This window comes from Cottoperca gobio, chromosome 21 (genome assembly GCF_900634415.1).
Source record: "Cottoperca gobio chromosome 21, fCotGob3.1, whole genome shotgun sequence".
NCBI classification, from domain to species: Eukaryota; Metazoa; Chordata; class Actinopteri; order Perciformes; family Bovichtidae; genus Cottoperca; species Cottoperca gobio.
Window position 1 is genome coordinate 3,911,878 of NC_041375.1, and position 19,512 is coordinate 3,931,389.

Genomic DNA, 19,512 nt, shown 5'->3' on the forward strand with positions numbered 1-19,512 from the left:
TCTCTTATTACAGTGAGTGTGTTCCGTGTATGTGTCTGTTCCATTACTTGTGAATTTAGAGAGAAGTGACCTTGCCAGAACTCAGTAGCTTACTCCTTGTCTCTGCAAGGCTAGGGCTCAATGCTACATTAGCCGCAAATAGCATGACTCTTGAATCTCCTACTGAACATTTGGTTGATGGAAAGACCAAACGGACTTTTGCTTTCCAGAAGGACTTTTTTCAGTTTCAATTTCTATATAATTGGGCGACTTTGCAACAATGTAGATCTTTCAGGCAGCGATGGTGGTATAGTGGTGAGCATAGCTGCCTTCCAAGCAGTTGACCTGGGTTCGATTCCCAGTCATCGCAGTTCTCTTATTACAGTGAGTGTGTTCCGTGTATGTGTCTGTTCCGTTACTTGTGAATTTAGAGAGAAGTGACCTTGCCAGAACTCAGTAGCTTACTCCTTGTCTCTGCAAGGCTAGGGCTCAATGCTACATTAGCCGCAAATAGCATGACTCTTGAATCTCCTACTGAACATTTGGTTGATGGAAAGACCAAAGGGACTTTTGCTTTCAAGAAGGACTTTTTTCAGTTTCAATTTCTATATAATTGGGCGACTTTGCAACAATGTAGATGTTTCAGGCAGCGATGGTGGTATAGTGGTGAGCATAGCTGCCTTCCAAGCAGTTGACCTGGGTTCGATTCCCAGTCATCGCAGTTCTCTTATTACAGTGAGTGTGTTCCGTGTATGTGTCTGTTCCAGTTACTTGTGAATTTAGAGAGAAGTGACCTTGCCAGAACTCAGTAGCTTACTCCTTGTCTCTGCAAGGCTAGAGCTCAATGCTACATTAGCCGCAAATAGCATGACTCTTGAATCTCCTACTGAACATTTGGTGGATCATCATCATTGCAAAGGGACTTTTGTTAAAGATCGAAGATTACCTTTATGGCAAAAGATGAAATCACTGTCACTACTTTCCAGAGCGGCAAACTCAATTTCCTGAACAATATTTTGTCACCTCTCAGGTACGTGAATATACCAATCCCCAAAAAATGCAGCCCCTTGCATGTTTTCAAATGCAGGGTTTTTTTCAGTTTCAATGTCTATATAATTGGGCGACTTTGCAACAATGTAGATGTTTCAGGCAGCGATGGTGGTATAGTGGTGAGCATAGCTGCCTTCCAAGCAGTTGACCTGGGTTCGATTCCCAGTCATCGCAGTTCTCTTCTTACAGTGAGTGTGTTCCGTGTATGTGTCTGTTCCGTTACTTGTGAATTTAGAGAGAAGTGACCTTGCCAGAACTCAGTAGCTTACTCCTTGTCTCTGCAAGGCTAGAGCTCAATGCTACATTAGCCGCAAATAGCATGACTCTTGAATCTCCTACTGAACATTTGGTTGATGGAAAGACCAAAGGGACTTTTGCTTTCAAGAAGGACTTTTTTCAGTTTCAATTTCTATATAATTGGGCGACTTTGCAACAATGTAGATGTTTCAGGCAGCGATGGTGGTATAGTGGTGAGCATAGCTGCCTTCCAAGCAGTTGACCTGGGTTCGATTCCCAGTCATCGCAGTTCTCTTATTACAGTGAGTGTGTTCCGTGTATGTGTCTGTTCCATTACTTGTGAATTTAGAGAGAAGTGACCTTGCCAGAACTCAGTAGCTTACTCCTTGTCTCTGCAAGGCTAGGGCTCAATGCTACATTAGCCGCAAATAGCATGACTCTTGAATCTCCTACTGAACATTTGGTTGATGGAAAGACCAAACGGACTTTTGCTTTCCAGAAGGACTTTTTTCAGTTTCAATTTCTATATAATTGGGCGACTTTGCAACAATGTAGATGTTTCAGGCAGCGATGGTGGTATAGTGGTGAGCATAGCTGCCTTCCAAGCAGTTGACCTGGGTTCGATTCCCAGTCATCGCAGTTCTCTTATTACAGTGAGTGTGTTCCGTGTATGTGTCTGTTCCGTTACTTGTGAATTTAGAGAGAAGTGACCTTGCCAGAACTCAGTAGCTTACTCCTTGTCTCTGCAAGGCTAGGGCTCAATGCTACATTAGCCGCAAATAGCATGACTCTTGAATCTCCTACTGAACATTTGGTGGATGACAGTCCATCATTGCAAAGGGACCTTTGTTAAAGATCGAAGATTACCTTTATGGCAAAAGATGAAATCACTGTCACTACTTTCCAGAGCGGCAAACTCAATTTCCTGAACAATATTTGTCACCTCTCAGGTACGTGAATATACCAATCCCCAAAAAATGCAGCCCCTTGCATGTTTTCAAATGCAGGGTTTTTTTCAGTTTCAATGTCTATATAATTGGGCGACTTTGCAACAATGTAGATGTTTCAGGCAGCGATGGTGGTATAGTGGTGAGCATAGCTGCCTTCCAAGCAGTTGACCTGGGTTCGATTCCCAGTCATCGCAGTTCTCTTCTTACAGTGAGTGTGTTCCGTGTATGTGTCTGTTCCGTTACTTGTGAATTTAGAGAGAAGTGACCTTGCCAGAACTCAGTAGCTTACTCCTTGTCTCTGCAAGGCTAGAGCTCAATGCTACATTAGCCGCAAATAGCATGACTCTTGAATCTCCTACTGAACATTTGGTTGATGGAAAGACCAAAGGGACTTTTGCTTTCAAGAAGGACTTTTTTCAGTTTCAATTTCTATATAATTGGGCGACTTTGCAACAATGTAGATGTTTCAGGCAGCGATGGTGGTATAGTGGTGAGCATAGCTGCCTTCCAAGCAGTTGACCTGGGTTCGATTCCCAGTCATCGCAGTTCTCTTCTTACAGTGAGTGTGTTCCGTGTATGTGTCTGTTCCGTTACTTGTGAATTTAGAGAGAAGTGACCTTGCCAGAACTCAGTAGCTTACTCCTTGTCTCTGCAAGGCTAGGGCTCAATGCTACATTAGCCGCAAATAGCATGACTCTTGAATCTCCTACTGAACATTTGGTGGATCATCATCATTGCAAAGGGACTTTTGTTAAAGATCGAAGATTACCTTTATGGCAAAAGATGAAATCACTGTCACTACTTTCCAGAGCGGCAAACTCAATTTCCTGAACAATATTTTGTCACCTCTCAGGTACGTGAATATACCAATCCCCAAAAAATGCAGCCCCTTGCATGTTTTCAAATGCAGGGTTTTTTTCAGTTTCAATGTCTATATAATTGGGCGACTTTGCAACAATGTAGATGTTTCAGGCAGCGATGGTGGTATAGTGGTGAGCATAGCTGCCTTCCAAGCAGTTGACCTGGGTTCGATTCCCAGTCATCGCAGTTCTCTTCTTACAGTGAGTGTGTTCCGTGTATGTGTCTGTTCCGTTACTTGTGAATTTAGAGAGAAGTGACCTTGCCAGAACTCAGTAGCTTACTCCTTGTCTCTGCAAGGCTATGGCTCAATGCTACATTAGCCGCAAATAGCATGACTCTTGAATCTCCTACTGAACATTTGGTTGATGGAAAGACCAAAGGGACTTTTGCTTTCAAGAAGGACTTTTTTCAGTTTCAATTTCTATATAATTGGGCGACTTTGCAACAATGTAGATGTTTCAGGCAGCGATGGTGGTATAGTGGTGAGCATAGCTGCCTTCCAAGCAGTTGACCTGGGTTCGATTCCCAGTCATCGCAGTTCTCTTCTTACAGTGAGTGTGTTCCGTGTATGTGTCTGTTCCGTTACTTGTGAATTTAGAGAGAAGTGACCTTGCCAGAACTCAGTAGCTTACTCCTTGTCTCTGCAAGGCTAGGGCTCAATGCTACATTAGCCGCAAATAGCATGACTCTTGAATCTCCTACTGAACATTTGGTGGATCATCATCATTGCAAAGGGACTTTTGTTAAAGATCGAAGATTACCTTTGTGGCAAAAGATGAAATCACTGTCACTACTTTCCAGAGTGGCAAACTCAATTTCCTGAAAAATATAGTGTCATCTCTCAGGTACGTGAATATACCAATCCCCAAAAAATGCAGCCCCTTGCATGTTTTCAAATGCAGGGTTTTTTTCAGTTTCAATGTCTATATAATTGGGCGACTTTGCAACAATGTAGATGTTTCAGGCAGCGATGGTGGTATAGTGGTGAGCATAGCTGCCTTCCAAGCAGTTGACCTGGGTTCGATTCCCAGTCATCGCAGTTCTCTTCTTACAGTGAGTGTGTTCCATGTGTGTGTCTGTTCCGTTACTTGTCAATTTAGAGAGAAGTGACCTTGCCAGAACTCAGTAGCTTACTCCTTGTCTCTACAAGGCTATGGCTCAATGCTACATTAGCAGCAAATAGCATGACTCTTGAATCTCCTACTGAACATTTGGTTGATGGAAAGACCAAAGGGACTTTTGCTTTCAAGAAGGACTTTTTTCAGTTTCAATTTCTATATAATTGGGCGACTTTGCAACAATGTAGATGTTTCAGGCAGCGATGGTGGTATAGTGGTGAGCATAGCTGCCTTCCAAGCAGTTGACCTGGGTTCGATTCCCAGTCATCGCAGTTCTCTTATTACAGTGAGTGTGTTCCGTGTATGTGTCTGTTCCATTACTTGTGAATTTAGAGAGAAGTGACCTTGCCAGAACTCAGTAGCTTACTCCTTGTCTCTGCAAGGCTAGGGCTCAATGCTACATTAGCCGCAAATAGCATGACTCTTGAATCTCCTACTGAACATTTGGTTGATGGAAAGACCAAAGGGACTTTTGCTTTCAAGAAGGACTTTTTTCAGTTTCAATTTCTATATAATTGGGCGACTTTGCAACAATGTAGATGTTTCAGGCAGCGATGGTGGTATAGTGGTGAGCATAGCTGCCTTCCAAGCAGTTGACCTGGGTTCGATTCCCAGTCATCGCAGTTCTCTTATTACAGTGAGTGTGTTCCGTGTATGTGTCTGTTCCGTTACTTGTGAATTTAGAGAGAAGTGACCTTGCCAGAACTCAGTAGCTTACTCCTTGTCTCTGCAAGGCTAGGAGCTCAATGCTACATTAGCCGCAAATAGCATGACTCTTGAATCTCCTACTGAACATTTGGTTGATGGAAAGACCAAAGGGACTTTTGCTTTCAAGAAGGACTTTTTTCAGTTTCAATTTCTATATAATTGGGCGACTTTGCAACAATGTAGATGTTTCAGGCAGCGATGGTGGTATAGTGGTGAGCATAGCTGCCTTCCAAGCAGTTGACCTGGGTTCGATTCCCAGTCATCGCAGTTCTCTTATTACAGTGAGTGTGTTCCGTGTATGTGTCTGTTCCATTACTTGTGAATTTAGAGAGAAGTGACCTTGCCAGAACTCAGTAGCTTACTCCTTGTCTCTGCAAGGCTAGGGCTCAATGCTACATTAGCCGCAAATAGCATGACTCTTGAATCTCCTACAGAACATTTGGTGGATCATCATCATCATCATTGCAAAGGGACTTTTGTTAAAGATCGAAGATTACCTTTGTGGCAAAAGATGAAATCACTGTCACTACTTTCCAGAGTGGCAAACTCAATTTCCTGAAAAATATAGTGTCATCTCTCAGGTACGTGAATATACCAATCCCCAAAAAATGCAGCCCCTTGCATGTTTTCAAATGCAGGGTTTTTTTCAGTTTCAATGTCTATATAATTGGGCGACTTTGCAACAATGTAGATGTTTCAGGCAGCGATGGTGGTATAGTGGTGAGCATAGCTGCCTTCCAAGCAGTTGACCTGGGTTCGATTCCCAGTCATCGCAGTTCTCTTCTTACAGTGAGTGTGTTCCGTGTATGTGTCTGTTCCGTTACTTGTGAATTTAGAGAGAAGTGACCTTGCCAGAACTCAGTAGCTTACTCCTTGTCTCTGCAAGGCTAGGGCTCAATGCTACATTAGCCGCAAATAGCATGACTCTTGAATCTCCTACTGAACATTTGGTGGATGGACAGTCCATCATTGCAAAGGGACCTTTGCTAAAGATCGAAGATTACCTTTATGGCAAAAGATGAAATCACTGTCACTACTTTCCAGAGCGGCAAACTCAATTTCCTGAACAATATTTTGTCACCTCTCAGGTACGTGAATATACCAATCCCCAAAAAATGCAGCCCCTTGCATGTTTTCAAATGCAGGGTTTTTTTCAGTTTCAATGTCTATATAATTGGGCGACTTTGCAACAATGTAGATGTTTCAGGCAGCGATGGTGGTATAGTGGTGAGCATAGCTGCCTTCCAAGCAGTTGACCTGGGTTCGATTCCCAGTCATCGCAGTTCTCTTCTTACAGTGAGTGTGTTCCGTGTATGTGTCTGTTCCGTTACTTGTGAATTTAGAGAGAAGTGACCTTGCCAGAACTCAGTAGCTTACTCCTTGTCTCTGCAAGGCTAGGGCTCAATGCTACATTAGCCGCAAATAGCATGACTCTTGAATCTCCTACTGAACATTTGGTTGATGGAAAGACCAAAGGGACTTTTGCTTTCAAGAAGGACTTTTTTCAGTTTCAATTTCTATATAATTGGGCGACTTTGCAACAATGTAGATGTTTCAGGCAGCGATGGTGGTATAGTGGTGAGCATAGCTGCCTTCCAAGCAGTTGACCTGGGTTCGATTCCCAGTCATCGCAGTTCTCTTCTTACAGTGAGTGTGTTCCGTGTATGTGTCTGTTCCGTTACTTGTGAATTTAGAGAGAAGTGACCTTGCCAGAACTCAGTAGCTTACTCCTTGTCTCTGCAAGGCTAGGGCTCAATGCTACATTAGCCGCAAATAGCATGACTCTTGAATCTCCTACAGAACATTTGGTGGATCATCATCATCATCATTGCAAAGGGACTTTTGTTAAAGATCGAAGATTACCTTTGTGGCAAAAGATGAAATCACTGTCACTACTTTCCAGAGTGGCAAACTCAATTTCCTGAAAAATATAGTGTCATCTCTCAGGTACGTGAATATACCAATCCCCAAAAAATGCAGCCCCTTGCATGTTTTCAAATGCAGGGTTTTTTTCAGTTTCAATGTCTATATAATTGGGCGACTTTGCAACAATGTAGATGTTTCAGGCAGCGATGGTGGTATAGTGGTGAGCATAGCTGCCTTCCAAGCAGTTGACCTGGGTTCGATTCCCAGTCATCGCAGTTCTCTTATTACAGTGAGTGTGTTCCGTGTATGTGTCTGTTCCATTACTTGTGAATTTAGAGAGAAGTGACCTTGCCAGAACTCAGTAGCTTACTCCTTGTCTCTGCAAGGCTAGGGCTCAATGCTACATTAGCCGCAAATAGCATGACTCTTGAATCTCCTACAGAACATTTGGTGGATCATCATCATCATCATTGCAAAGGGACTTTTGTTAAAGATCGAAGATTACCTTTGTGGCAAAAGATGAAATCACTGTCACTACTTTCCAGAGCGGCAAACTCAATTTCCTGAACAATATTTTGTTTCAAGAAGGACTTTTTCAGTTTCAATTTCTATATAATTGGGCGACTTTGCAACAATGTAGATGTTTCAGGCAGCGATGGTGGTATAGTGGTGAGCATAAGCTGCCTTCCAAGCAGTTGACCTGGGTTCGATTCCCAGTCATCGCAGTTCTCTTCTTACAGTGAGTGTGTTCCGTGTATGTGTCTGTTCCGTTACTTGTGAATTTAGAGAGAAGTGACCTTGCCAGAACTCAGTAGCTTACTCCTTGTCTCTGCAAGGCTAGAGCTCAATGCTACATTAGCCGCAAATAGCATGACTCTTGAATCTCCTACTGAACATTTGGTGGATCATCATCATTGCAAAGGGACTTTTGTTAAAGATCGAAGATTACCTTTATGGCAAAAGATGAAATCACTGTCACTACTTTCCAGAGCGGCAAACTCAATTTCCTGAACAATATTGTGTCATCTCTCAGGTACGTGAATATACCAATCCCCAAAAAATGCAGCCCCTTGCATGTTTTCAAATGCAGGGTTTTTTTCAGTTTCAATGTCTATATAATTGGGCGACTTTGCAACAATGTAGATGTTTCAGGCAGCGATGGTGGTATAGTGGTGAGCATAGCTGCCTTCCAAGCAGTTGACCTGGGTTCGATTCCCAGTCATCGCAGTTCTCTTATTACAGTGAGTGTGTTCCGTGTATGTGTCTGTTCCAGTTACTTGTGAATTTAGAGAGAAGTGACCTTGCCAGAACTCAGTAGCTTACTCCTTGTCTCTGCAAGGCTAGGGCTCAATGCTACATTAGCCGCAAATAGCATGACTCTTGAATCTCCTACAGAACATTTGGTGGATCATCATCATCATCATTGCAAAGGGACTTTTGTTAAAGATCGAAGATTACCTTTGTGGCAAAAGATGAAATCACTGTCACTACTTTCCAGAGCGGCAAACTCAATTTCCTGAACAATATTTCGTCACCTCTCAGGTACGTGAATATACCAATCCCCAAAAAATGCAGCCCCTTGCATGTTTTCAAATGCAGGGTTTTTTTCAGTTTCAATGTCTATATAATTGGGCGACTTTGCAACAATGTAGATGTTTCAGGCAGCGATGGTGGTATAGTGGTGAGCATAGCTGCCTTCCAAGCAGTTGACCTGGGTTCGATTCCCAGTCATCGCAGTTCTCTTCTTACAGTGAGTGTGTTCCGTGTATGTGTCTGTTCCGTTACTTGTGAATTTAGAGAGAAGTGACCTTGCCAGAACTCAGTAGCTTACTCCTTGTCTCTGCAAGGCTAGAGCTCAATGCTACATTAGCCGCAAATAGCATGACTCTTGAATCTCCTACTGAACATTTGGTTGATGGAAAGACCAAAGGGACTTTTGCTTTCAAGAAGGACTTTTTTCAGTTTCAATTTCTATATAATTGGGCGACTTTGCAACAATGTAGATGTTTCAGGCAGCGATGGTGGTATAGTGGTGAGCATAGCTGCCTTCCAAGCAGTTGACCTGGGTTCGATTCCCAGTCATCGCAGTTCTCTTATTACAGTGAGTGTGTTCCGTGTATGTGTCTGTTCCATTACTTGTGAATTTAGAGAGAAGTGACCTTGCCAGAACTCAGTAGCTTACTCCTTGTCTCTGCAAGGCTAGGGCTCAATGCTACATTAGCCGCAAATAGCATGACTCTTGAATCTCCTACAGAACATTTGGTGGATCATCATCATCATCATTGCAAAGGGACTTTTGTTAAAGATCGAAGATTACCTTTGTGGCAAAAGATGAAATCACTGTCACTACTTTCCAGAGTGGCAAACTCAATTTCCTGAAAAATATAGTGTCATCTCTCAGGTACGTGAATATACCAATCCCCAAAAAATGCAGCCCCTTGCATGTTTTCAAATGCAGGGTTTTTTTCAGTTTCAATGTCTATATAATTGGGCGACTTTGCAACAATGTAGATGTTTCAGGCAGCGATGGTGGTATAGTGGTGAGCATAGCTGCCTTCCAAGCAGTTGACCTGGGTTCGATTCCCAGTCATCGCAGTTCTCTTATTACAGTGAGTGTGTTCCGTGTATGTGTCTGTTCCGTTACTTGTGAATTTAGAGAGAAGTGACCTTGCCAGAACTCAGTAGCTTACTCCTTGTCTCTGCAAGGCTAGGGCTCAATGCTACATTAGCCGCAAATAGCATGACTCTTGAATCTCCTACTGAACATTTGGTGGATGACAGTCATCATTGCAAAGGGACCTTTGCTTAAAGATCGAAGATTACCTTTATGGCAAAAGATGAAATCACTGTCACTACTTTCCAGAGCGGCAAACTCAATTTCCTGAACAATATTTTGTCACCTCTCAGGTACGTGAATATACCAATCCCCAAAAAATGCAGCCCCTTGCATGTTTTCAAATGCAGGGTTTTTTTCAGTTTCAATGTCTATATAATTGGGCGACTTTGCAACAATGTAGATGTTTCAGGCAGCGATGGTGGTATAGTGGTGAGTATAGCTGCCTTCCAAGCAGTTGACCTGGGTTCGATTCCCAGTCATCGCAGTTCTCTTCTTACAGTGAGTGTGTTCCGTGTATGTGTCTGTTCCGTTACTTGTGAATTTAGAGAGAAGTGACCTTGCCAGAACTCAGTAGCTTACTCCTTGTCTCTGCAAGGCGAGAGCTCAATGCTACATTAGCCGCAAATAGCATGACTCTTGAATCTCCTACTGAACATTTGGTTGATGGAAAGACCAAAGGGACTTTTGCTTTCAAGAAGGACTTTTTTCAGTTTCAATTTCTATATAATTGGGCGACTTTGCAACAATGTAGATGTTTCAGGCAGCGATGGTGGTATAGTGGTGAGCATAGCTGCCTTCCAAGCAGTTGACCTGGGTTCGATTCCCAGTCATCGCAGTTCTCTTATTACAGTGAGTGTGTTCCGTGTATGTGTCTGTTCCATTACTTGTGAATTTAGAGAGAAGTGACCTTGCCAGAACTCAGTAGCTTACTCCTTGTCTCTGCAAGGCTAGGGCTCAATGCTACATTAGCCGCAAATAGCATGACTCTTGAATCTCCTACAGAACATTTGGTGGATCATCATCATCATCATTGCAAAGGGACTTTTGTTAAAGATCGAAGATTACCTTTGTGGCAAAAGATGAAATCACTGTCACTACTTTCCAGAGTGGCAAACTCAATTTCCTGAAAAATATAGTGTCATCTCTCAGGTACGTGAATATACCAATCCCCAAAAAATGCAGCCCCTTGCATGTTTTCAAATGCAGGGTTTTTTTCAGTTTCAATGTCTATATAATTGGGCGACTTTGCAACAATGTAGATGTTTCAGGCAGCGATGGTGGTATAGTGGTGAGCATAGCTGCCTTCCAAGCAGTTGACCTGGGTTCGATTCCCAGTCATCGCAGTTCTCTTATTACAGTGAGTGTGTTCCGTGTATGTGTCTGTTCCGTTACTTGTGAATTTAGAGAGAAGTGACCTTGCCAGAACTCAGTAGCTTACTCCTTGTCTCTGCAAGGCTAGGGCTCAATGCTACATTAGCCGCAAATAGCATGACTCTTGAATCTCCTACTGAACATTTGGTGGATGACAGTCATCATTGCAAAGGGACCTTTGCTAAAGATCGAAGATTACCTTTATGGCAAAAGATGAAATCACTGTCACTACTTTCCAGAGCTGGCAAACTCAATTTCCTGAAAAATATAGTTGTCACCTCTCAGGTACGTGAATATACCAATCCCCAAAAAATGCAGCCCCTTGCATGTTTTCAAATGCAGGGTTTTTTTCAGTTTCAATGTCTATATAATTGGGCGACTTTGCAACAATGTAGATGTTTCAGGCAGCGATGGTGGTATAGTGGTGAGCATAGCTGCCTTCCAAGCAGTTGACCTGGGTTCGATTCCCAGTCATCGCAGTTCTCTTCTTACAGTGAGTGTGTTCCGTGTATGTGTCTGTTCCGTTACTTGTGAATTTAGAGAGAAGTGACCTTGCCAGAACTCAGTAGCTTACTCCTTGTCTCTGCAAGGCTAGGGCTCAATGCTACATTAGCCGCAAATAGCATGACTCTTGAATCTCCTACTGAACATTTGGTGGATCATCATCATCATCATTGCAAAGGGACTTTTGTTAAAGATCGAAGATTACCTTTGTGGCAAAAGATGAAATCACTGTCACTACTTTCCAGAGCGGCAAACTCAATTTCCTGAACAATATTTTGTCACCTCTCAGGTACGTGAATATACCAATCCCCAAAAAATGCAGCCCCTTGCATGTTTTCAAATGCAGGGTTTTTTTCAGTTTCAATGTCTATATAATTGGGCGACTTTGCAACAATGTAGATGTTTCAGGCAGCGATGGTGGTATAGTGGTGAGCATAGCTGCCTTCCAAGCAGTTGACCTGGGTTCGATTCCCAGTCATCGCAGTTCTCTTCTTACAGTGAGTGTGTTCCATGTGTGTGTCTGTTCCGTTACTTGTCAATTTAGAGAGAAGTGGCCTTGCCAGAACTCAGTAGCTTACTCCTTGTCTCTACAAGGCTATGGCTCAATGCTACATTAGCAGCAAATAGCATGACTCTTGAATCTCCTACTGAACATTTGGTTGATGGAAAGACCAAAGGGACTTTTGCTTTCAAGAAGGACTTTTTTCAGTTTCAATTTCTATATAATTGGGCGACTTTGCAACAATGTAGATGTTTCAGGCAGAGATGGTGGTATAGTGGTGAGCATAGCTGCCTTCCAAGCAGTTGACCTGGGTTCGATTCCCAGTCATCGCAGTTCTCTTCTTACAGTGAGTGTGTTCCATGTGTGTGTCTGTTCCGTTACTTGTCAATTTAGAGAGAAGTGGCCTTGCCAGAACTCAGTAGCTTACTCCTTGTCTCTACAAGGCTATGGCTCAATGCTACATTAGCAGCAAATAGCATGACTCTTGAATCTCCTACTGAACATTTGGTTGATGGAAAGACCAAAGGGACTTTTGCTTTCAAGAAGGACTTTTTTCAGTTTCAATTTCTATATAATTGGGCGACTTTGCAACAATGTAGATGTTTCAGGCAGAGATGGTGGTATAGTGGTGAGCATAGCTGCCTTCCAAGCAGTTGACCTGGGTTCGATTCCCAGTCATCGCAGTTCTCTTCTTACAGTGAGTGTGTTCCGTGTATGTGTCTGTTCCGTTACTTGTGAATTTAGAGAGAAGTGACCTTGCCAGAAATCAGTAGCTTACTCCTTGTCTCTGCAAGGCGAGAGCTCAATGCTACATTAGCCGCAAATAGCATGACTCTTGAATCTCCTACTGAACATTTGGTGGATGGACAGTCCATCATTGCAAAGGGACCTTTGCTAAAGATCGAAGATTACCTTTATGGCAAAAGATGAAATCACTGTCACTACTTTCCAGAGCGGCAAACTCAATTTCCTGAACAATATTTTGTCACCTCTCAGGTACGTGAATATACCAATCCCCAAAAAATGCAGCCCCTTGCATGTTTTCAAATGCAGGGTTTTTTTCAGTTTCAATGTCTATATAATTGGGCGACTTTGCAACAATGTAGATGTTTCAGGCAGCGATGGTGGTATAGTGGTGAGCATAGCTGCCTTCCAAGCAGTTGACCTGGGTTCGATTCCCAGTCATCGCAGTTCTCTTCTTACAGTGAGTGTGTTCCATGTGTGTGTCTGTTCCGTTACTTGTCAATTTAGAGAGAAGTGGCCTTGCCAGAACTCAGTAGCTTACTCCTTGTCTCTACAAGGCTATGGCTCAATGCTACATTAGCAGCAAATAGCATGACTCTTGAATCTCCTACTGAACATTTGGTTGATGGAAAGACCAAAGGGACTTTTGCTTTCAAGAAGGACTTTTTTCAGTTTCAATTTCTATATAATTGGGCGACTTTGCAACAATGTAGATGTTTCAGGCAGCGATGGTGGTATAGTGGTGAGCATAGCTGCCTTCCAAGCAGTTGACCTGGGTTCGATTCCCAGTCATCGCAGTTCTCTTATTACAGTGAGTGTGTTCCGTGTATGTGTCTGTTCCATTACTTGTGAATTTAGAGAGAAGTGACCTTGCCAGAACTCAGTAGCTTACTCCTTGTCTCTGCAAGGCTAGGGCTCAATGCTACATTAGCCGCAAATAGCATGACTCTTGAATCTCCTACAGAACATTTGGTGGATCATCATCATCATCATTGCAAAGGGACTTTGTTAAAGATCGAAGATTACCTTTGTGGCAAAAGATGAAATCACTGTCACTACTTTCCAGAGCGGCAAACTCAATTTCCTGAACAATATTTTGTCACCTCTCAGGTACGTGAATATACCAATCCCCAAAAAATGCAGCCCCTTGCATGTTTTCAAATGCAGGGTTTTTTTCAGTTTCAATGTCTATATAATTGGGCGACTTTGCAACAATGTAGATGTTTCAGGCAGCGATGGTGGTATAGTGGTGAGCATAGCTGCCTTCCAAGCAGTTGACCTGGGTTCGATTCCCAGTCATCGCAGTTCTCTTCTTACAGTGAGTGTGTTCCATGTGTGTGTCTGTTCCGTTACTTGTCAATTTAGAGAGAAGTGGCCTTGCCAGAACTCAGTAGCTTACTCCTTGTCTCTACAAGGCTATGGCTCAATGCTACATTAGCAGCAAATAGCATGACTCTTGAATCTCCTACTGAACATTTGGTTGATGGAAAGACCAAAGGGACTTTTGCTTTCAAGAAGGACTTTTTTCAGTTTCAATTTCTATATAATTGGGCGACTTTGCAACAATGTAGATGTTTCAGGCAGCGATGGTGGTATAGTGGTGAGCATAGCTGCCTTCCAAGCAGTTGACCTGGGTTCGATTCCCAGTCATCGCAGTTCTCTTATTACAGTGAGTGTGTTCCGTGTATGTGTCTGTTCCATTACTTGTGAATTTAGAGAGAAGTGACCTTGCCAGAACTCAGTAGCTTACTCCTTGTCTCTGCAAGGCTAGGGCTCAATGCTACATTAGCCGCAAATAGCATGACTCTTGAATCTCCTACATGAACATTTGGTGGATCATCATCATCATCATTGCAAAGGGACTTTTGTTAAAGATCGAAGATTACCTTTGTGGCAAAAGATGAAATCACTGTCACTACTTTCCAGAGTGGCAAACTCAATTTCCTGAAAAATATAGTGTCATCTCTCAGGTACGTGAATATACCAATCCCCAAAAAATGCAGCCCCTTGCATGTTTTCAAATGCAGGGTTTTTTTCAGTTTCAATGTCTATATAATTGGGCGACTTTGCAACAATGTAGATGTTTCAGGCAGCGATGGTGGTATAGTGGTGAGCATAGCTGCCTTCCAAGCAGTTGACCTGGGTTCGATTCCCAGTCATCGCAGTTCTCTTCTTACAGTGAGTGTGTTCCGTGTATGTGTCTGTTCCGTTACTTGTGAATTTAGAGAGAAGTGACCTTGCCAGAACTCAGTAGCTTACTCCTTGTCTCTGCAAGGCTAGAGCTCAATGCTACATTAGCAGCAAATAGCATGACTCTTGAATCTCCTACTGAACATTTGGTTGATGGAAAGACCAAAGGGACTTTTGCTTTCAAGAAGGACTTTTTTCAGTTTCAATTTCTATATAATTGGGCGACTTTGCAACAATGTAGATGTTTCAGGCAGCGATGGTGGTATAGTGGTGAGCATAGCTGCCTTCCAAGCAGTTGACCTGGGTTCGATTCCCAGTCATCGCAGTTCTCTTCTTACAGTGAGTGTGTTCCGTGTATGTGTCTGTTCCGTTACTTGTGAATTTAGAGAGAAGTGACCTTGCCAGAACTCAGTAGCTTACTCCTTGTCTCTGCAAGGCTAGAGCTCAATGCTACATTAGCCGCAAATAGCATGACTCTTGAATCTCCTACTGAACATTTGGTGGATCATCATCATTGCAAAGGGACTTTTGTTAAAGATCGAAGATTACCTTTGTGGCAAAAGATGAAATCACTGTCACTACTTTCCAGAGTGGCAAACTCAATTTCCTGAAAAATATAGTGTCATCATCTCAGGTACGTGAATATACCAATCCCCAAAAAATGCAGCCCCTTGCATGTTTTCAAATGCAGGGTTTTTTTCAGTTTCAATGTCTATATAATTGGGCGACTTTGCAACAATGTAGATGTTTCAGGCAGCGATGGTGGTATAGTGGTGAGCATAGCTGCCTTCCAAGCAGTTGACCTGGGTTCGATTCCCAGTCATCGCAGTTCTCTTATTACAGTGAGTGTGTTCCGTGTATGTGTCTGTTCCATTACTTGTGAATTTAGAGAGAAGTGACCTTGCCAGAACTCAGTAGCTTACTCCTTGTCTCTGCAAGGCTAGGGCTCAATGCTACATTAGCCGCAAATAGCATGACTCTTGAATCTCCTACAGAACATTTGGTGGATCATCATCATCATCATTGCAAAGGGACTTTTGTTAAAGATCGAAGATTACCTTTGTGGCAAAAGATGAAATCACTGTCACTACTTTCCAGAGTGGCAAACTCAATTTCCTGAAAAATATAGTGTCATCTCTCAGGTACGTGAATATACCAATCCCCAAAAAATGCAGCCCCTTGCATGTTTTCAAATGCAGGGTTTTTTTCAGTTTCAATGTCTATATAATTGGGCGACTTTGCAACAATGTAGATGTTTCAGGCAGCGATGGTGGTATAGTGGTGAGCATAGCTGCCTTCCAAGCAGTTGACCTGGGTTCGATTCCCAGTCATCGCAGTTCTCTTCTTACAGTGAGTGTGTTCCGTGTATGTGTCTGTTCCGTTACTTGTGAATTTAGAGAGAAGTGACCTTGCCAGAACTCAGTAGCTTACTCCTTGTCTCTGCAAGGCTAGAGCTCAATGCTACATTAGCCGCAAATAGCATGACTCTTGAATCTCCTACTGAACATTTGGTTGATGGAAAGACCAAAGGGACTTTTGCTTTCAAGAAGGACTTTTTTCAGTTTCAATTTCTATATAATTGGGCGACTTTGCAACAATGTAGATGTTTCAGGCAGCGATGGTGGTATAGTGGTGAGCATAGCTGCCTTCCAAGCAGTTGACCTGGGTTCGATTCCCAGTCATCGCAGTTCTCTTCTTACAGTGAGTGTGTTCCGTGTATGTGTCTGTTCCGTTACTTGTGAATTTAGAGAGAAGTGACCTTGCCAGAACTCAGTAGCTTACTCCTTGTCTCTGCAAGGCTAGAGCTCAATGCTACATTAGCCGCAAATAGCATGACTCTTGAATCTCCTACTGAACATTTGGTGGATCATCATCATTGCAAAGGGACTTTTGTTAAAGATCGAAGATTACCTTTGTGGCAAAAGATGAAATCACTGTCACTACTTTCCAGAGTGGCAAACTCAATTTCCTGAAAAATATAGTGTCATCATCTCAGGTACGTGAATATACCAATCCCCAAAAAATGCAGCCCCTTGCATGTTTTCAAATGCAGGGTTTTTTTCAGTTTCAATGTCTATATAATTGGGCGACTTTGCAACAATGTAGATGTTTCAGGCAGCGATGGTGGTATAGTGGTGAGCATAGCTGCCTTCCAAGCAGTTGACCTGGGTTCGATTCCCAGTCATCGCAGTTCTCTTCTTACAGTGAGTGTGTTCCATGTGTGTGTCTGTTCCGTTACTTGTCAATTTAGAGAGAAGTGGCCTTGCCAGAACTCAGTAGCTTACTCCTTGTCTCTACAAGGCTATGGCTCAATGCTACATTAGCAGCAAATAGCATGACTCTTGAATCTCCTACAGAACATTTGGTGGATCATCATCATCATCATTGCAAAGGGACTTTGTTAAAGATCGAAGATTACCTTTGTGGCAAAAGATGAAATCACTGTCACTACTTTCCAGAGTGGCAAACTCAATTTCCTGAAAAATATAGTGTCATCTCTCAGGTACGTGAATATACCAATCCCCAAAAAATGCAGCCCCTTGCATGTTTTCAAATGCAGGGTTTTTTTCAGTTTCAATGTCTATATAATTGGGCGACTTTGCAACAATGTAGATGTTTCAGGCAGCGATGGTGGTATAGTGGTGAGCATAGCTGCCTTCCAAGCAGTTGACCTGGGTTCGATTCCCAGTCATCGCAGTTCTCTTATTACAGTGAGTGTGTTCCGTGTATGTGTCTGTTCCATTACTTGTGAATTTAGAGAGAAGTGACCTTGCCAGAACTCAGTAGCTTACTCCTTGTCTCTGCAAGGCTAGGGCTCAATGCTACATTAGCCGCAAATAGCATGACTCTTGAATCTCCTACAGAACATTTGGTGGATCATCATCATCATCATTGCAAAGGGACTTTTGTTAAAGATCGAAGATTACCTTTGTGGCAAAAGATGAAATCACTGTCACTACTTTCCAGAGTGGCAAACTCAATTTCCTGAAAAATATAGTGTCATCTCTCAGGTACGTGAATATACCAATCCCCAAAAAATGCAGCCCCTTGCATGTTTTCAAATGCAGGGTTTTTTTCAGTTTCAATGTCTATATAATTGGGCGACTTTGCAACAATGTAGATGTTTCAGGCAGCGATGGTGGTATAGTGGTGAGCATAGCTGCCTTCCAAGCAGTTGACCTGGGTTCGATTCCCAGTCATCGCAGTTCTCTTCTTACAGTGAGTGTGTTCCGTGTATGTGTCTGTTCCGTTACTTGTGAATTTAGAGAGAAGTGACCTTGCCAGAACTCAGTAGCTTACTCCTTGTCTCTGCAAGGCTAGAGCTCAATGCTACATTAGCTGCAAATAGCATGACTCTTGAATCTCCTACTGAACATTTGGTTGATGGAAAGACCAAAGGGACTTTTGCTTTCAAGAAGGACTTTTTTCAGTTTCAATTTCTATATAATTGGGCGACTTTGCAACAATGTAGATGTTTCAGGCAGCGATGGTGGTATAGTGGTGAGCATAGCTGCCTTCCAAGCAGTTGACCTGGGTTCGATTCCCAGTCATCGCAGTTCTCTTATTACAGTGAGTGTGTTCCGTGTATGTGTCTGTTCCATTACTTGTGAATTTAGAGAGAAGTGACCTTGCCAGAACTCAGTAGCTTACTCCTTGTCTCTGCAAGGCTAGGGCTCAATGCTACATTAGCCGCAAATAGCATGACTCTTGAATCTCCTACTGAACATTTGGTGGATCATCATCATCATCATTGCAAAGGGACTTTTGTTAAAGATCGAAGATTACCTTTATGGCAAAAGATGAAATCACTGTCACTACTTTCCAGAGCGGCAAACTCAATTTCCTGAACAATATTTTGTCACCTCTCAGGTACGTGAATATACCAATCCCCAAAAATGCAGCCCCTTGCATGTTTTCAAATGCAGGGTTTTTTTCAGTTTCAATGTCTATATAATTGGGCGACTTTGCAACAATGTAGATGTTTCAGGCAGCGATGGTGGTATAGTGGTGAGCATAGCTGCCTTCCAAGCAGTTGACCTGGGTTCGATTCCCAGTCATCGCAGTTCTCTTCTTACAGTGAGTGTGTTCCGTGTATGTGTCTGTTCCGTTACTTGTGAATTTAGAGAGAAGTGACCTTGCCAGAACTCAGTAGCTTACTCCTTGTCTCTGCAAGGCTAGAGCTCAATGCTACATTAGCTGCAAATAGCATGACTCTTGAATCTCCTACTGAACATTTGGTTGATGGAAAGACCAAAGGGACTTTTGCTTTCAAGAAGGACTTTTTTCAGTTTCAATTTCTATATAATTGGGCGACTTTGCAACAATGTAGATGTTTCAGGCAGCGATGGTGGTATAGTGGTGAGCATAGCTGCCTTCCAAGCAGTTGACCTGGGTTCGATTCCCAGTCATCGCAGTTCTCTTATTATAGTGAGTGTGTTCCGTGTATGTGTCTGTTCCGTTACTTGTGAATTTAGAGAGAAGTGACCTTGCCAGAACTCAGTAGCTTACTCCTTGTCTCTGCAAGGCTAGGGCTCAATGCTACATTAGCCGCAAATAGCATGACTCTTGAATCTCCTACTGAACATTTGGTGGATGGACAGTCCATCATTGCAAAGGGACTTTTGCTAAAGATCGAAGATTACCTTTATGGCAAAAGATGAAATCACTGTCACTACTTTCCAGAGCGGCAAACTCAATTTCCTGAACAATATTTTGTCACCTCTCAGGTACGTGAATATACCAATCCCCAAAAATGCAGCCCCTTGCATGTTTTCAAATGCAGGGTTTTTTTCAGTTTCAATGTCTATATAATTG

At 42.7% G+C, this 19,512-nt stretch overlaps 35 non-coding genes across 35 annotated transcripts; all 35 read left to right on the top strand.

The window, feature by feature from the left end:
• Nucleotides 1-2,689: 2,689 nt before the first annotated feature.
• Nucleotides 2,690-2,761, top strand: trnag-ucc (transfer RNA glycine (anticodon UCC)). The gene has a single exon. It is a non-coding gene; the product is annotated as a tRNA-Gly (tRNA).
• A 430-nt stretch (nt 2,762-3,191) lies between these two features.
• Nucleotides 3,192-3,263, top strand: trnag-ucc (transfer RNA glycine (anticodon UCC)). Its single transcript has one exon. It is a non-coding gene; the product is annotated as a tRNA-Gly (tRNA).
• Nucleotides 3,264-3,542: 279 nt separating this feature from the next.
• Nucleotides 3,543-3,614, top strand: trnag-ucc (transfer RNA glycine (anticodon UCC)). The gene has a single exon. It is a non-coding gene; the product is annotated as a tRNA-Gly (tRNA).
• Nucleotides 3,615-4,044: 430 nt separating this feature from the next.
• On the top strand, nt 4,045-4,116 carry trnag-ucc (transfer RNA glycine (anticodon UCC)). Its single transcript has one exon. It is a non-coding gene; the product is annotated as a tRNA-Gly (tRNA).
• Nucleotides 4,117-4,395: 279 nt separating this feature from the next.
• On the top strand, nt 4,396-4,467 carry trnag-ucc (transfer RNA glycine (anticodon UCC)). The gene has a single exon. It is a non-coding gene; the product is annotated as a tRNA-Gly (tRNA).
• Nucleotides 4,468-4,746: 279 nt separating this feature from the next.
• On the top strand, nt 4,747-4,818 carry trnag-ucc (transfer RNA glycine (anticodon UCC)). Its single transcript has one exon. It is a non-coding gene; the product is annotated as a tRNA-Gly (tRNA).
• A 280-nt stretch (nt 4,819-5,098) lies between these two features.
• Nucleotides 5,099-5,170, top strand: trnag-ucc (transfer RNA glycine (anticodon UCC)). Its single transcript has one exon. It is a non-coding gene; the product is annotated as a tRNA-Gly (tRNA).
• A 436-nt stretch (nt 5,171-5,606) lies between these two features.
• trnag-ucc (transfer RNA glycine (anticodon UCC)) lies at nt 5,607-5,678 on the top strand. The gene has a single exon. It is a non-coding gene; the product is annotated as a tRNA-Gly (tRNA).
• A 435-nt stretch (nt 5,679-6,113) lies between these two features.
• trnag-ucc (transfer RNA glycine (anticodon UCC)) lies at nt 6,114-6,185 on the top strand. Its single transcript has one exon. It is a non-coding gene; the product is annotated as a tRNA-Gly (tRNA).
• A 279-nt stretch (nt 6,186-6,464) lies between these two features.
• On the top strand, nt 6,465-6,536 carry trnag-ucc (transfer RNA glycine (anticodon UCC)). The gene has a single exon. It is a non-coding gene; the product is annotated as a tRNA-Gly (tRNA).
• A 436-nt stretch (nt 6,537-6,972) lies between these two features.
• trnag-ucc (transfer RNA glycine (anticodon UCC)) lies at nt 6,973-7,044 on the top strand. Its single transcript has one exon. It is a non-coding gene; the product is annotated as a tRNA-Gly (tRNA).
• An 880-nt stretch (nt 7,045-7,924) lies between these two features.
• trnag-ucc (transfer RNA glycine (anticodon UCC)) lies at nt 7,925-7,996 on the top strand. The gene has a single exon. It is a non-coding gene; the product is annotated as a tRNA-Gly (tRNA).
• Nucleotides 7,997-8,433: 437 nt separating this feature from the next.
• On the top strand, nt 8,434-8,505 carry trnag-ucc (transfer RNA glycine (anticodon UCC)). Its single transcript has one exon. It is a non-coding gene; the product is annotated as a tRNA-Gly (tRNA).
• A 279-nt stretch (nt 8,506-8,784) lies between these two features.
• On the top strand, nt 8,785-8,856 carry trnag-ucc (transfer RNA glycine (anticodon UCC)). The gene has a single exon. It is a non-coding gene; the product is annotated as a tRNA-Gly (tRNA).
• Nucleotides 8,857-9,292: 436 nt separating this feature from the next.
• On the top strand, nt 9,293-9,364 carry trnag-ucc (transfer RNA glycine (anticodon UCC)). The gene has a single exon. It is a non-coding gene; the product is annotated as a tRNA-Gly (tRNA).
• Nucleotides 9,365-9,798: 434 nt separating this feature from the next.
• Nucleotides 9,799-9,870, top strand: trnag-ucc (transfer RNA glycine (anticodon UCC)). Its single transcript has one exon. It is a non-coding gene; the product is annotated as a tRNA-Gly (tRNA).
• Nucleotides 9,871-10,149: 279 nt separating this feature from the next.
• Nucleotides 10,150-10,221, top strand: trnag-ucc (transfer RNA glycine (anticodon UCC)). Its single transcript has one exon. It is a non-coding gene; the product is annotated as a tRNA-Gly (tRNA).
• Nucleotides 10,222-10,657: 436 nt separating this feature from the next.
• On the top strand, nt 10,658-10,729 carry trnag-ucc (transfer RNA glycine (anticodon UCC)). Its single transcript has one exon. It is a non-coding gene; the product is annotated as a tRNA-Gly (tRNA).
• A 435-nt stretch (nt 10,730-11,164) lies between these two features.
• Nucleotides 11,165-11,236, top strand: trnag-ucc (transfer RNA glycine (anticodon UCC)). The gene has a single exon. It is a non-coding gene; the product is annotated as a tRNA-Gly (tRNA).
• A 436-nt stretch (nt 11,237-11,672) lies between these two features.
• trnag-ucc (transfer RNA glycine (anticodon UCC)) lies at nt 11,673-11,744 on the top strand. The gene has a single exon. It is a non-coding gene; the product is annotated as a tRNA-Gly (tRNA).
• Nucleotides 11,745-12,881: 1,137 nt separating this feature from the next.
• trnag-ucc (transfer RNA glycine (anticodon UCC)) lies at nt 12,882-12,953 on the top strand. Its single transcript has one exon. It is a non-coding gene; the product is annotated as a tRNA-Gly (tRNA).
• A 279-nt stretch (nt 12,954-13,232) lies between these two features.
• Nucleotides 13,233-13,304, top strand: trnag-ucc (transfer RNA glycine (anticodon UCC)). The gene has a single exon. It is a non-coding gene; the product is annotated as a tRNA-Gly (tRNA).
• A 435-nt stretch (nt 13,305-13,739) lies between these two features.
• Nucleotides 13,740-13,811, top strand: trnag-ucc (transfer RNA glycine (anticodon UCC)). Its single transcript has one exon. It is a non-coding gene; the product is annotated as a tRNA-Gly (tRNA).
• Nucleotides 13,812-14,090: 279 nt separating this feature from the next.
• On the top strand, nt 14,091-14,162 carry trnag-ucc (transfer RNA glycine (anticodon UCC)). Its single transcript has one exon. It is a non-coding gene; the product is annotated as a tRNA-Gly (tRNA).
• Nucleotides 14,163-14,599: 437 nt separating this feature from the next.
• On the top strand, nt 14,600-14,671 carry trnag-ucc (transfer RNA glycine (anticodon UCC)). Its single transcript has one exon. It is a non-coding gene; the product is annotated as a tRNA-Gly (tRNA).
• A 279-nt stretch (nt 14,672-14,950) lies between these two features.
• trnag-ucc (transfer RNA glycine (anticodon UCC)) lies at nt 14,951-15,022 on the top strand. Its single transcript has one exon. It is a non-coding gene; the product is annotated as a tRNA-Gly (tRNA).
• A 431-nt stretch (nt 15,023-15,453) lies between these two features.
• On the top strand, nt 15,454-15,525 carry trnag-ucc (transfer RNA glycine (anticodon UCC)). Its single transcript has one exon. It is a non-coding gene; the product is annotated as a tRNA-Gly (tRNA).
• A 436-nt stretch (nt 15,526-15,961) lies between these two features.
• On the top strand, nt 15,962-16,033 carry trnag-ucc (transfer RNA glycine (anticodon UCC)). Its single transcript has one exon. It is a non-coding gene; the product is annotated as a tRNA-Gly (tRNA).
• Nucleotides 16,034-16,312: 279 nt separating this feature from the next.
• trnag-ucc (transfer RNA glycine (anticodon UCC)) lies at nt 16,313-16,384 on the top strand. Its single transcript has one exon. It is a non-coding gene; the product is annotated as a tRNA-Gly (tRNA).
• A 431-nt stretch (nt 16,385-16,815) lies between these two features.
• On the top strand, nt 16,816-16,887 carry trnag-ucc (transfer RNA glycine (anticodon UCC)). The gene has a single exon. It is a non-coding gene; the product is annotated as a tRNA-Gly (tRNA).
• Nucleotides 16,888-17,322: 435 nt separating this feature from the next.
• Nucleotides 17,323-17,394, top strand: trnag-ucc (transfer RNA glycine (anticodon UCC)). The gene has a single exon. It is a non-coding gene; the product is annotated as a tRNA-Gly (tRNA).
• Nucleotides 17,395-17,830: 436 nt separating this feature from the next.
• trnag-ucc (transfer RNA glycine (anticodon UCC)) lies at nt 17,831-17,902 on the top strand. Its single transcript has one exon. It is a non-coding gene; the product is annotated as a tRNA-Gly (tRNA).
• Nucleotides 17,903-18,181: 279 nt separating this feature from the next.
• trnag-ucc (transfer RNA glycine (anticodon UCC)) lies at nt 18,182-18,253 on the top strand. The gene has a single exon. It is a non-coding gene; the product is annotated as a tRNA-Gly (tRNA).
• Nucleotides 18,254-18,688: 435 nt separating this feature from the next.
• trnag-ucc (transfer RNA glycine (anticodon UCC)) lies at nt 18,689-18,760 on the top strand. The gene has a single exon. It is a non-coding gene; the product is annotated as a tRNA-Gly (tRNA).
• A 279-nt stretch (nt 18,761-19,039) lies between these two features.
• trnag-ucc (transfer RNA glycine (anticodon UCC)) lies at nt 19,040-19,111 on the top strand. The gene has a single exon. It is a non-coding gene; the product is annotated as a tRNA-Gly (tRNA).
• Nucleotides 19,112-19,512: the final 401 nt, after the last annotated feature.